At 39.5% G+C, this 12,006-nt stretch overlaps 1 protein-coding gene across 2 annotated transcripts in view; it reads left to right on the top strand.

Annotated features, from left to right (window-relative positions):
* The window catches only part of CNST (consortin, connexin sorting protein), a 112,843-nt gene that overhangs the window by 8,252 nt on the left and 92,585 nt on the right, over nucleotides 1-12,006 (top strand). The window lies entirely within an intron of this gene.

The raw sequence follows: 12,006 nt of genomic DNA, 5'->3' as shown, positions 1-12,006 counted from the left end.
GCCAGACGGTAAGATGTAACCACAGATCTTTGAGACATGAAGAAATATTCATTCCACAAGTGTTTCAAGTCACTGTTTTTATTGTAAAACACAAAGGTACTTGTTTTCAAAATAGAAATCTGCCTCTGGTATGCAGGATGGATTGAAAGGGCTATGTGAGACAATGAGAGCCTTAATTAAAAGTAAGTATGTCGGCCTAAACTCATTTTGAAATTTCCTAATAACTTTGGAAATGACAGAATTAATGAGTTTTTACTTCTTGTTCAAAAGAAGAATAGAAACTAAGCTAGAACTCCTGGCTTAGATTTTGTGATTTAAAAATAGTGTTAAAATTGTGTTTGATGCTGTATGGATTATGTTTTTTATCCTAGCTGAGTTCATTACTTAATTTTACTGGTAATCCATTTGAACTTACACGTTACAGTATACATGTGTATGTACACATTACAACATTCATACACATTTTGGTGAATAATTTTGAAATAAGGTGGCTTGTGAATGAATCTAAACGTAGCATTAGGGCGCCTGGGTGGCTCAGTCGGTTAAGCGACTGCCTTCGGCTCAGGTCATGATCCCGGGGTCCTGGGATTGAGTCCCGCATCGGGCTTCCTGCTCTGCAAGGAGCCTGCTTCTCCCTCTCCCACTCCCCCTGCTTGTGTTCCCTCTCTCGCTGTGTCTCTCTCTGTCAAATAAATAAATAAAATCTTTAAAAATAAATAAATAAATAAATGTAGCATTAGGTCCTATCGGTTTAATGGCTAATGTTTGAGCCCATAGGTGAGCCGTATTTTACTAAGTACTGTGAGAAATGCAGTGGGAATCAGCATTTTCACCAAAATATTTGATGAAAAATACACGTCACAAGTATATATACATACTTTTATCTCTTTATGTAGATTTGTTTTAATTTTTTAGACAGGAAAAGAAAAATATATGAAAAACTTGTTGGTTAGTATACTTATAATTAATGCAGTAAGTATTGTGTAGAATTTTTTTTTATTTTATTGGAATTTCAAATGCCACCTTTTTTACTTAGGATTTAGTAAACATACAGGGACAGATTCTATAACAGTTGAGATGAGTTGATTTCTAAGATCTGTAAAGTTTCTCAGTAGAAGTCTATACTTTGTGCCCTTGAAAACTGGCTTTGTAGGAACCCCTGTTTCTCTAGGTTATTGGCAAATATATCAGGCAACTCTTTGATGGTTCTAAATAGAACAAATAAAGCAGTGGCTGTCTTCTGAAATGGTGGATAAACACACGTCCCAAAAGGAAGAAAACCCACAGTGTATTACATGAGATAATGTGTGTCAAAGTGACTACCTTCCATGGTATGTAGCATACAGAAAGCATTAGTAAATGGTGTGTTTGTTTTAAATTTGCTAAATTTTTGTGATAATCTGTATTTACTTGTATTATTTTCTTTTTAGAGAGATGAACAATATTAATATTTAGATTAGCGGTAGCATTATTAGTGATTTTTTTTTTTAAAGATTTTATTTATTTATTTGACAGAGAGAGAGACAGCAAGAGAGGGAACACAAGCAGGGGCAGAGGGAGACAGAGAAGCAGGCTTCCCGCGGAGCAGGGAGCCCGATGTGAGGCTCGATCCCAGGACCCTGGGATCATGACCTGAGCCAAAGGCAGACGCTTAACGACTGAGCCACCCAGGCACCCCTATTAGTGATTCTTTAAAAATATGTGTTCTTGATTCAACTTTTTTTAAAGATTTTATTTATTTTAGCACACATGAGAGCCACGGAGAGGGGGAGAAGGAGAGGGAAAGAGAGGATCTCAAGCAGACTCCCCACTGAGTGCGGAGCCTATGCGGGGCTTGATCCCAGGACCCTGAGATCATGACCTGAGCTGAAACCAAGAGTTGGACACTTAACCAACTGAGGCAGCACTCCATGATTCAACTTTTAAAAAAATTTTTTGAGTATAAAAATATATCTTTAAATATGCAAAATACAGGAAAGTGCAAAAAGAGAAAAAATAATCACTTGTACTCCCATTGACCAAGAAAAGGAACTGTTAACATTTTTGTATATTTAGTTTTTCTAAAATAAAGATTTTATTTATTTGACAGAGACAGCAAGAGAGGGAACACAAGCAGGGGGAGTGGGAGAGGGAGAAGCAGGCTTCCTGCTGAGCAGGGAACCCAATGTGGGGCTCAATCCTAGGACCCTGGGATCATGACCTGAGCCGAAGGCAGACACTTAATGACTGAGCCACCTAGGTGCCCCACATTTTTGTATATTTATTTTCAGTCTCTGCCGTGTGTGTAAACACAGTTGAAATCCTATCTATGATTTGTTTTAGATTCTACTTTCCTCATTTTATTTTATTTTATTTTTTTTTTTTTTTTAAAGATTTTTATTTATTCATTTGCGAGAGAGACGGAGAGAGAACAAGCAGAGGGAGAGGGAGAAGCAGGCTCCCCGCTGAGCAAGGAGCCCGATGCGGGACTCGATCCCAGGACCCTGGGATCATGACCTGAGCCGAAGGCAGACGCCTAACCATCTGAGCCACCCAGGCGCCCTACTTTCCTCATTTTATCGTAGATTCATAATGTACATATTTTGTGACTTTGTAACACTTGGAGTATAAGCTAATTCACTTAGTTGCTCCTCTATTATTGAACATTTAGATTGTTTCCAATTTTTCACTCACTGCCACAGAAACCATGCACTGTTGAACTACCTTACCCCTTAGTTTTCACATGTGTAAATGGGGGAAATAATACTTCATTGGCGTTAACAAAGATTAACTGAAGTAATGTGTATAGAATTATGTACAGCAGTTCCTGGAACAAAGTAAACCTTTAAAAGAATGCCTCCATGTTCATCTTCGTGCATAGAGGATCCCCCCCCCTTTATTTTTTTCTTTTTTTGTTGGTATTCAGAGTATTTCTTTTCATTGATCTTCAGAAATAAAACTACTAGGTCTTAACTGTTTTAATATTCTTGCTACATATTGTGAAGTTGTTTTCTGATAAGTTGTGCCAATTTACATTCAAATTGAGGAGCCTGTTTCAATGTGTATTTCACTGAACCGTGTACTAGTATTGCATATCTTGTTTTTAAAAATCTGTGTTAATTTCAGATGTAAATAAGTTGCCCATTGTAGTCAGGGAAGAAGTTTCATAGAAGACCAGTGGGGAATAAAGTTAGAGAGATGGGTTGAGACTAGTTACAAGGCTTGGGAGTTGGGATTTGAGCTGGAATAGGGGCAGTAATGAGTTCAGGAGGCCTCTAGCTACTCCTCTTGCTTTCTCCAGCCAGCCAGTCAGTTTCCTCTTAAAACTCCTGGTCTTTGTACCTGTATTGAAGTGCCTGTCTCATCCCACCTGTCCTTATTGTCCAACTATCTAATATTTTGATTCATTCTTAATCTCCTCCGTGTCTTTTCCTGTCAAGGTGCCTGCCCAGCTGAAACAGCAGAGCAGAGTTTGTTCTCTGTGGGCAGGTTCACTTGAGGAAGGAAGAAGGTGGCTGAGCCAGCCAAGCTTAGTTATTACCAAATTTACCAAATAGATAAATCAGTCTACCTCCCCAGAGGTGAGTAAAGGAGTCTATCAGGAATGGGGAAGGTTTCTTTACTAACACAACTCTCAATTTTTATATTAAACCTGTCACATTCCTAGTGATTAAAAAGAAAAAAAATTAGCATATGTTCAAGGCTTTTAATTTTTTTTATTTTTTTATTTTTTAAAGATTTTTATTTATTTTTTGACAGAGAGAGACACAGCGAGAGAGGGAACACAAGCTGGGGGAGTGGGAGAGGGAGAAGCAGGCTTCCCGCGGAGCAGGGAGCCCGATGTGGGGCTCGATCCCAGGACCCTGGGATCATGACCTGAGCCGAAGGCAGACGCTTAACGACTGAACCACCCAGGCGCCCCTGTTCAAGGCTTTTTAAAGGTTTTTTTTCTTTCTTTTTTTTTTTCTTTTTAAGATTTTCTTTTTAAGTAATTTCTACACCCAACATAGGGCTCAAACTTACAACCCCAAGATCAGGAGTTGCATGCTGTACCGACTGAGCCAGCCAGGTGCCCCTATGGTGTTTTCTGAGTATAAAAATAATGCAGCTTACAACTCCATGAAAAGACAAATGATCCAGTTTAAAAATGGGCAAAATATCTGAATAGACCTTTCTCCAAAAAGATATACAAATGGCCAGTGAACACATGAAAAGATGCTCATTAGCCATCAGGGAAATGCAAATCAAAACCACAATGAGATAACACTTCATACCTTGAGATGAAGAAATTGGAACCCTTATACATTGCTGGTGGGAATGTAAAATGATATGACAACTGTGAAAAATGTAGTTTCTCATTAACTTAAACATCAAATTAGCATATGACCCAGCAGTTCCACTTCTAGGTATATACTGAAAAGAATTGAAAGCAGGTGTTCAAAAAAGAAAAACAACAACAACAAAAACTTGTATAGGGGCGCCTGGGTGGCTCAGTTGTTAAGCAACTGCCTTCGGCTCAGGTCATGGTCCCAGGGTCCTGGGATCGAGTCCCATATCGGGCTCCCTGCTCAGCAGGAAGCCTGCTTCTCCCTCTCCCACTCCCCCTTGCTTGTGTTCCCTCTCTCGCTGTGTCTCTCTCTGTCAAATAAATAAATAAAATCTTTAAAAAAAAAAAAAAAAAAAAAAAACAAAAAAAACAAAAAACAAAAACTTGTATAGGAATGATTATAGCAGCATTATTCACAATAGCCAAAAAGTAGAAACAACTCAAATGTCCATCAGCTGATGAATGGATAAAATGTGGTATGTTCATACAATAGAATATTTTTTGGCAATAAAAGAAATCAAGTATTGATAGTATGTTACCATATGGATATATCTTGAAAACATTATGCTAAACAAAAGAAGCCAGTCCCAAAAGACCACATACTGTATGATTCCGTTTATATGAAATATTTAGAATAGGCAAATCCATGGAGACAAAGTAGATTCGTGGTTCAGTGGCTGCCTGGGGTTGGGGGAGAGGGAGCTGAGAGAATGTAAAGTGACTCTTAATAGGTATGTGGGTATGAGAGAGTGGGGAGAGCCTTTCTGGGGTGATGATGAAATATTCTAAAATTTATTGTGACAGAGTTGCACAACTTTGTGAACATACCAAAAACTGTTGAATTGTACATTTTAAATGTGTAAATTGTATAGGAATGTGAATTATATTTCAGTAAAGCTATGATTTTTAAAAACTCAATTGGAAAAAAATGCATGTTTATCACAGAAGATGTATAAAATACAAAGAAGTGCAAAAAGGAAAAAAGTGAATTTATTAGAGTGTTCATTTTGATGAGCTACAAGAAAATAACATAAGGTTATTCAAGGTCATCACAGTCGATACCATATTCAAGTTATGATCAGAAATTGAATTTTTACAGAGCAGCAAGCATCATACTCAGTTGATGCTATTTTAATTTTATTGGGTTTTATTTGCTTTTATTAATTTTAAAATTTGTTTTGGTTTAATAGTTGTATTGGAGTTATAAGCACATAAAAATTCTGTTTTTACATCTTTGGGATTATAAGTAAAAATAATATGTGATGTCAGTGCTTAAGGACCATCATAATTATTATTATTATTTTTTAAAGATTTTATTTATTTTTTCATGAGAGACAGAGAGAGAGAGGCAGAGGCAGAGGGACAAGCAGGCTCCCCGCTGATCAGGGAGCCCTATGCGGAACTCGATCCCAGGACCCTGGGATCATGACCTGAGCCGAAGGCAGACGCTTAACCGACTGAGCCACCCAGGCGCCCCTATTATTTTTTTTAAGTACAGAAAAATAGTGGCATAAATAGTTACAGTTGAAAGGGCCCATGTTTTTATTGCCGAGGAAATTAAGGCTCAGAGAGATGTCTTGCCTGAGCTTTTCAAACAAGTTGTGAACAGTACTTGGATTAGAATGCAGATTTTACTACTTGCAGCCTGGTGTTACTTCTGCTATGCTTTATCACTTCTTTCTTTTCCCTGACTCTCGGTAGCTACTAATAGCTTGTCTTTTACTGCTGTTTGTTGTACATGTGCTTTGTCTCCTCAAATAGAGTGAGTAGTCTTGGACACAGATTACACCTCTTAATTCTTTGATTAAAAAAATTCAATCTAGTAAATTTGAAAATCTAATCAACTTTATAAAATGACTCATGAATCAGGCAGCATCCCACCCAGCCAGTTGAGGGGAGCTCCAAAGGGCTGCAGACGAGAAAGGCTTTAAAATGCAGGACAAGGAAGTCATAAACAAACAAACAAAAAGGATTATTTCAGGTGAGGCCACCTTTTTGGGGGACATAGGGTCTTATTAGTGGATTACCTCATCTTCCTTTGGGGGATAGATTGCCTTCTTAGCACTGACCAGAAAATTCTTGACGGCCAGTTAAGACTACATTTCTAGGGAAGGTTGGAACTGCAGGTAGGTTAGGTTATGAAGCCCCAGTTTGGCGACTTGGCCTAAGGGAAGCCATTTTGGGCCTGTGGTTTTCGTTTTAACACATTTTTATCCTGTTTCCCTTCCCGCTTCTGCCCCTACATACACTGCACAGAGCCTGGTGGTATGCACTTCATAGGCACTCAGTAAACTATGTTCATAAAAGACCTTAACTTTGCCTTTAGGAAACCATGAAAACTTGGCCTTCAGAATTCAAATGAGCGCCAGAGTGGAAACATTTGGAAATCTTTGTTCTAACATGAAACAAGTAAAGTAACTTTCTTTTTTTTTTTTTTTAAAGATTTTATTTATTTATTTGACAGAGAGAGACACAGTGAGAGAGGGAACACAAGCAGGGGAAGTGAGAGAGGGAGAAGCGCTTCCCGCGGAGCAGGGAGCCCGATGCGGGGCTCGATCCCAGGACCCCGGGATCACGACCTGAGCCGAAGGCAGACGCTTAACGACTGAGCCACCCAGGCGCCCCGTAAAGTAACTTTCTTACTTTAAAAAGTTTAAAAGATTGATTTTGGCTTTTACCTTCCTAGAAAATAGCCTGCCCTCTCTTTTTTGATGGGACACTGCCAAATTACCGCTTTCTCTGAAGGTTGCTAAAGTGGACATCGTCCTTTCAGTACAGAAAAAAGCATGTACTAAGGAAATCATTAAGGTGCAAATGTTTTTGTGGTTAAAACCTTTCCAAATTGGTAATTCATATTAAATAAAGGCTTAAGCAGCACGAGCAAATCCTGCCGCACTGTTCTTTTGGCTTTGTTGTTTATCTCCCACCACATTACTTCCTCCCCTCCCCTGCTTTTATCTCCTTGTGCTAATTCTCTTTGTAAACCCTCTGACCCGTCTCTGGGTCATTTTTGAACTGAACTGTGGGCTCAGGTTACTCTGAAATTCAGTAGTCTGGGTGATATCCTGTACTCCATCCTCTATTTCATACCCATTATGCAAATCCTCAAACCATCATCTCCACTTTGACTTGGACCTCTGAGGTTACTCTTACTATTTTACGGTCTTTTACCTTTAAAATTTCAGGACATGGGGCGCCTGGGTGGCTCAGCCATTAAGCGTCTGCCTTCAGCTCAGGTCATAATCCCAGGGTCCTGGGATCGAGCCCCGCGTTGGGCTCCCTGCTCCGCGGGAAGCCTGCTTCTCCCTCTCCTGCTCCCCCTGCTTGTGTTCCCTCTCGCTGTGTCTCTCTCTGTCAAATAGATAAATAAAATCTTCAAAAATAAAAAAATTAAAAATAAAATTTCAGGACAGTCCTATTAATAAAATAATGTCTTAATTTCAGTAAGGCCAGTCATGATTCTTCTTGGAACCAGTTTTATTCCATTTGTTTCAAAGATTTTCATTTTGCCTTTTAAATGGGCATGGAATGATCTTTTATGTTTTTTCTGTCATGGAGAAAGCCAGTCAAGAATGTGAGAAGGTGAACCTTTATAGTAAAATTGTAGTTGAAGGAAAAAAACGGACAAGCTAGTTTAAAATAAATTTGATGTTGGTCTGGTTCCATCTGTCTCATTTCTGTCTTTGAGAAAAATTTTAACAGTTCTTCTGTATTTTCTTTGAATATTTAACCTTTCTTTAATTTGCATAACATGAGCAGCAAGGATTTATAATTACAGACTCAAAACTTTCTAGGTCAGAAAGTACAGTAGGCCCGTTTAATTTTGTTGCCTTTTGTTGTTGTTGTTTTTACTAATTCATGCTGCTTTTTTGGAATTTGCTGACTTGTTATCCTATTTCATCTTTCAGAGACAAAAATATTCTCTGTTTGAGTTTCTCCTCTATGTCTGTTTCCTACCAGATAATATTTCTGGGTTTTTGTTGTTAAATAAATTTTAAACATCATCTTAAGTGATGTGACCATTTTTTTCCTCAGGTAAGAGGTAGTGAAAGAGAGACATTAGTATTTTAGTCAGGTTGAGCAAGTGTTTATAAACATCTGTCATGTGCCTGAGGAACTGGGGAGGGCACAAGAAGTAACACATTCTCTTGCTTCAGACCCTTGAATTCCCCTCAGTGAATACATGCATGAAATAACTCATGGAAAATCCTGAAGCAATAAATAAGCAAACACAAGACCATATCCACTAGATACTTTTTAAACTACAGTGCTTATTTCATTTAAAAAAAATAAGTTTTTGAAAATGTGTCATGTAGAACTTATATCACCTAGTATCTCAAACTACAACTGGACTTTTCTAAGGCCAGATAACAAAGGCTCTTAGAATTTCCTTTCCTCCTTCTTCTAACTTTGTCCTAAGGCTTCCTCTCCAGTGCCTTGCTCCAATTCCACCATCTGTGTGGCCGTGGGAGGCAGCACACACTCTTGAGCCCCCGAGCCTAGGTTCGAGCCCCAATTCTGACAGCTGTTTGGCCTCCGATGCGTTGTTTAACCTATCAGTGCCTGGGTTTGCCTCCCCATAAACTGGAGGCGCTAATAATGACTGCCCGACAGAATTGGCCTGAGGATATGAGGTAATGTACACGCGGCGCAAAGTGAGCACTGTATAAACATCCGCTTTTATTCTCATACTCTGTTACGATGCTGATCCTGACAACAAACATTCTATGGTGTCATGTATTTGAACCTAAAGATTTATTTTGGAATTTTGTATTTTTTTTATTCTGCTCTATAACATCTGTTTTAACATAAAAATAGTGTCTGCCTCCCCCCCCCCCTCGATTTTTGGAGTGAATTGGTGTTACCAAAAGGGCACATTTATCACCCTTTGACTTTGCAGATCCTCAGTCAGCTTTTACTCTCTCCTCTTTACTCTTTCTATTAAATATTCATTAATCATGCCTTGCTGCCTACCAGGTCCTCTATGTGTGTTCTCCACTAGTGTATAGGTTCTTCTCAGAGAGGGGTTCTGTCCTGTTGATGATGGTGACAATTTTAACAATTACTGAACACAATGTCATGTGTCTTGCTATCACTAAAAAATTCATTTTCATAAGCAGTCAACAAGACAGACTTTTTTTTTTAACTATTTTATTTATTTGTCAGAGAGCACAAGCAGGAAGAGTGGCAGGCAGAGGGAGAGGGAGAAGTAGGCTCCCCACTGAGCAAGGAGCCCAGTGCGGGACTCGATCCCAGGACCCTGGGATCATGACCTGAGCCGAAGGCAGACACTTAACCACTTAACCAACTGAGTCACCCAAGGGGTCCCAAGATAGGCGTTTTAATATTGCAATTGAAGTATAAAGCATGACTGAAAGTGCCATTCAATGTTATCTCTACTCTTGGTAATCTGCCAAATACTTGATTATTCTCAGGGTTTCCCAAAACAGACTTACACACTGAAGGAGAATGTGTTCATTCAGCAGGCAATCCTCGACTGACTGTTCTGCATTTAGCACTAGCCTAGGCACTAGGAGGAAGTTCTAGAAAGTGGCAGTGTATGGTAATTAACAGTGCACACTCCAAATTCACATAAATCGGGGTTCAGATTTCAGTTCTGCTATTTACTTGCTACATAACCTAGAGCCAGTTACTTATGTCTCTGTTTCCTCATCTATCACATGAGAAAAATAGTAAAGTTTCTATGAGAATGAAATGAAATAAGATGTAAAGTGTGAGCACAGTACCTGGCACTCATTAAATGTTCAATAAATATTGCATATTTTAAAGAGCTCTTTTAGAAGAACAGGGTGGGGGCAGCTATCCAATGGGCCTGGATTTCTTTCTTTCTTTCTTTCTTTTTTTTTTTTTAAAGTAGGCTCCATGCACAGCATGGAGCCCAACGCGGGGCTTGAACTCATGACCCGGAGATCAAGACCTGAGCTGAAATCAAGAGTTGGATGCTTAGCCGACTGAGCCACCCAGGTGCCCCCAATGGGCTTGATTTTTAACTTTCACATGGGGACAGAAAAGGAGGCCGTCAGGACTGAGCCGGGGAACCCAAATAGGGTATTGGTACTGAGAGCTCCACATATAGCCAGGACCCTTGATGGATTGGGGGGTGGGGGCAGTAATCTGCCTGATAGCCAAGGGATAAGTTTTTCTGTTTCAGCCTTGACACTACGTTGAAGAGAGGGGCTTCCTTGAGACGTTGTAACTGTAGATCTATTAACCCTGAGGTTTGGGGTTCATATGAATGCTTTCCTCAGCCGAGAATTTAAATAAAAACCGTCCCTGGCTGGTAACACAACCTGGGAGGCCTGGCAAAAGCAAAAGCAGTATGGAATGAGTGATCTTAAACCAGTCTACACAAAACTCCCACCAGTGAAGCTCCTCACTGCAGAGGCTCAAAATTATAAAATTACAAAAAATTACAAAATCTCGAAATTTTTCAACAAAATAATCTACCATGAGTAAGAGTCGACAGAAACAACAAACAACACATTTAGAGTCCCAAGAATTTAAAAGAATGAGCATTTTCTGACTTTAAAAATGTGGGATAAAAAACATGGAAAAAGATTGTATAAAAAAATTAAAGACAGTACTCTGTGTCTTCTGGAACTAAAAGAGTCACAGAAATAAGCTGAATGGACAAATTAAGTAGCAAATTGTACACAGCTAAAGAAAAGTACTTAACTGGATATTGTGAATATTTTTTTAAAGATTTATTTATTTGAGAGCGAGAGAGTGTGTGCAGGAGCAGGGCGAGTGGCAGAGGGAGAGGGAGAAGCAGACCCCCTGCAGAGCAGGAGCCTGGTAAGGGGCTCTATCCCAGGACCCTGGGATCACGACCTGAGACAAAATCAAGAGTCTGTCGCTCAACCCGTTGAGCCACCCAGTCGCTCTGGGATGTTGTGAATTTTGGTTATGAATTCAAGCCCCTGATTACAAAAATATAAAGAGAAATTATAAAAGAGAGGTTGAGGGCGCCTGGGTGGCTCAGTTGGTTAAGCGACTGCCTTCGGCTCAGGTCATGATCCTGGAGTCCCTGGATCGAGTCCCGCATCGGGCTCCCTGCCCGGCAGGGAGCCTGCTTCTCCCTCTGACCCTCCCCCCTCTCATGTGCTCTGTCTCTCTCATTCTCTCTGTCTCAAATAAATAAATAAAATATTAAAAAAAAAAAAAAAAAGAGAGGTTGAGTGATGTAGATGATATAGTAAGAAAACCTAATGCACATCCAACAGAAGTTACAGAGGAAGAGAGTAACATCAGTGGGGGAGAGACAATCTTTAAGGATATACTGATGGTTTACCAAAATTGATAAAACACGAACACTTAGATTCGGAAATCACAGAGTCCTAAGCAGAGTAAATAAAAGTAGATTTCCACTTAGAATACATAGCAAGAAATATCTCTAATCGGGCAGTTGACTGTTTAATTGGAGCGCAAGATTTTATGACTGTGTGGACACCCAGGGACTATTTACCAGAGGGGTCTTAATTTATCTTTATGGATGACCTTAGTAGTTTCCCCTATGTCACCTCACCTCATTCTTAACAAAAAATCAAGGCTCCTACAGCTGAACTAATTTGAGGACAATTGCCCAGCTGATAAGTATAGGTGCCTGTTTTCAAATGGAGGAGGGAACGACTCCAAAATCAGAACGTCGCTTCATTTTGCTCCTTTTTGCCTCCAGCCTT

The sequence above is a fragment of the Halichoerus grypus genome, chromosome 7 (genome assembly GCF_964656455.1).
Source record: "Halichoerus grypus chromosome 7, mHalGry1.hap1.1, whole genome shotgun sequence".
NCBI classification, from domain to species: domain Eukaryota; kingdom Metazoa; phylum Chordata; class Mammalia; order Carnivora; family Phocidae; genus Halichoerus; species Halichoerus grypus.
Note: the sequence above shows the minus strand (reverse complement) of the source record. Positions and strands in the feature narration are given on the sequence as shown.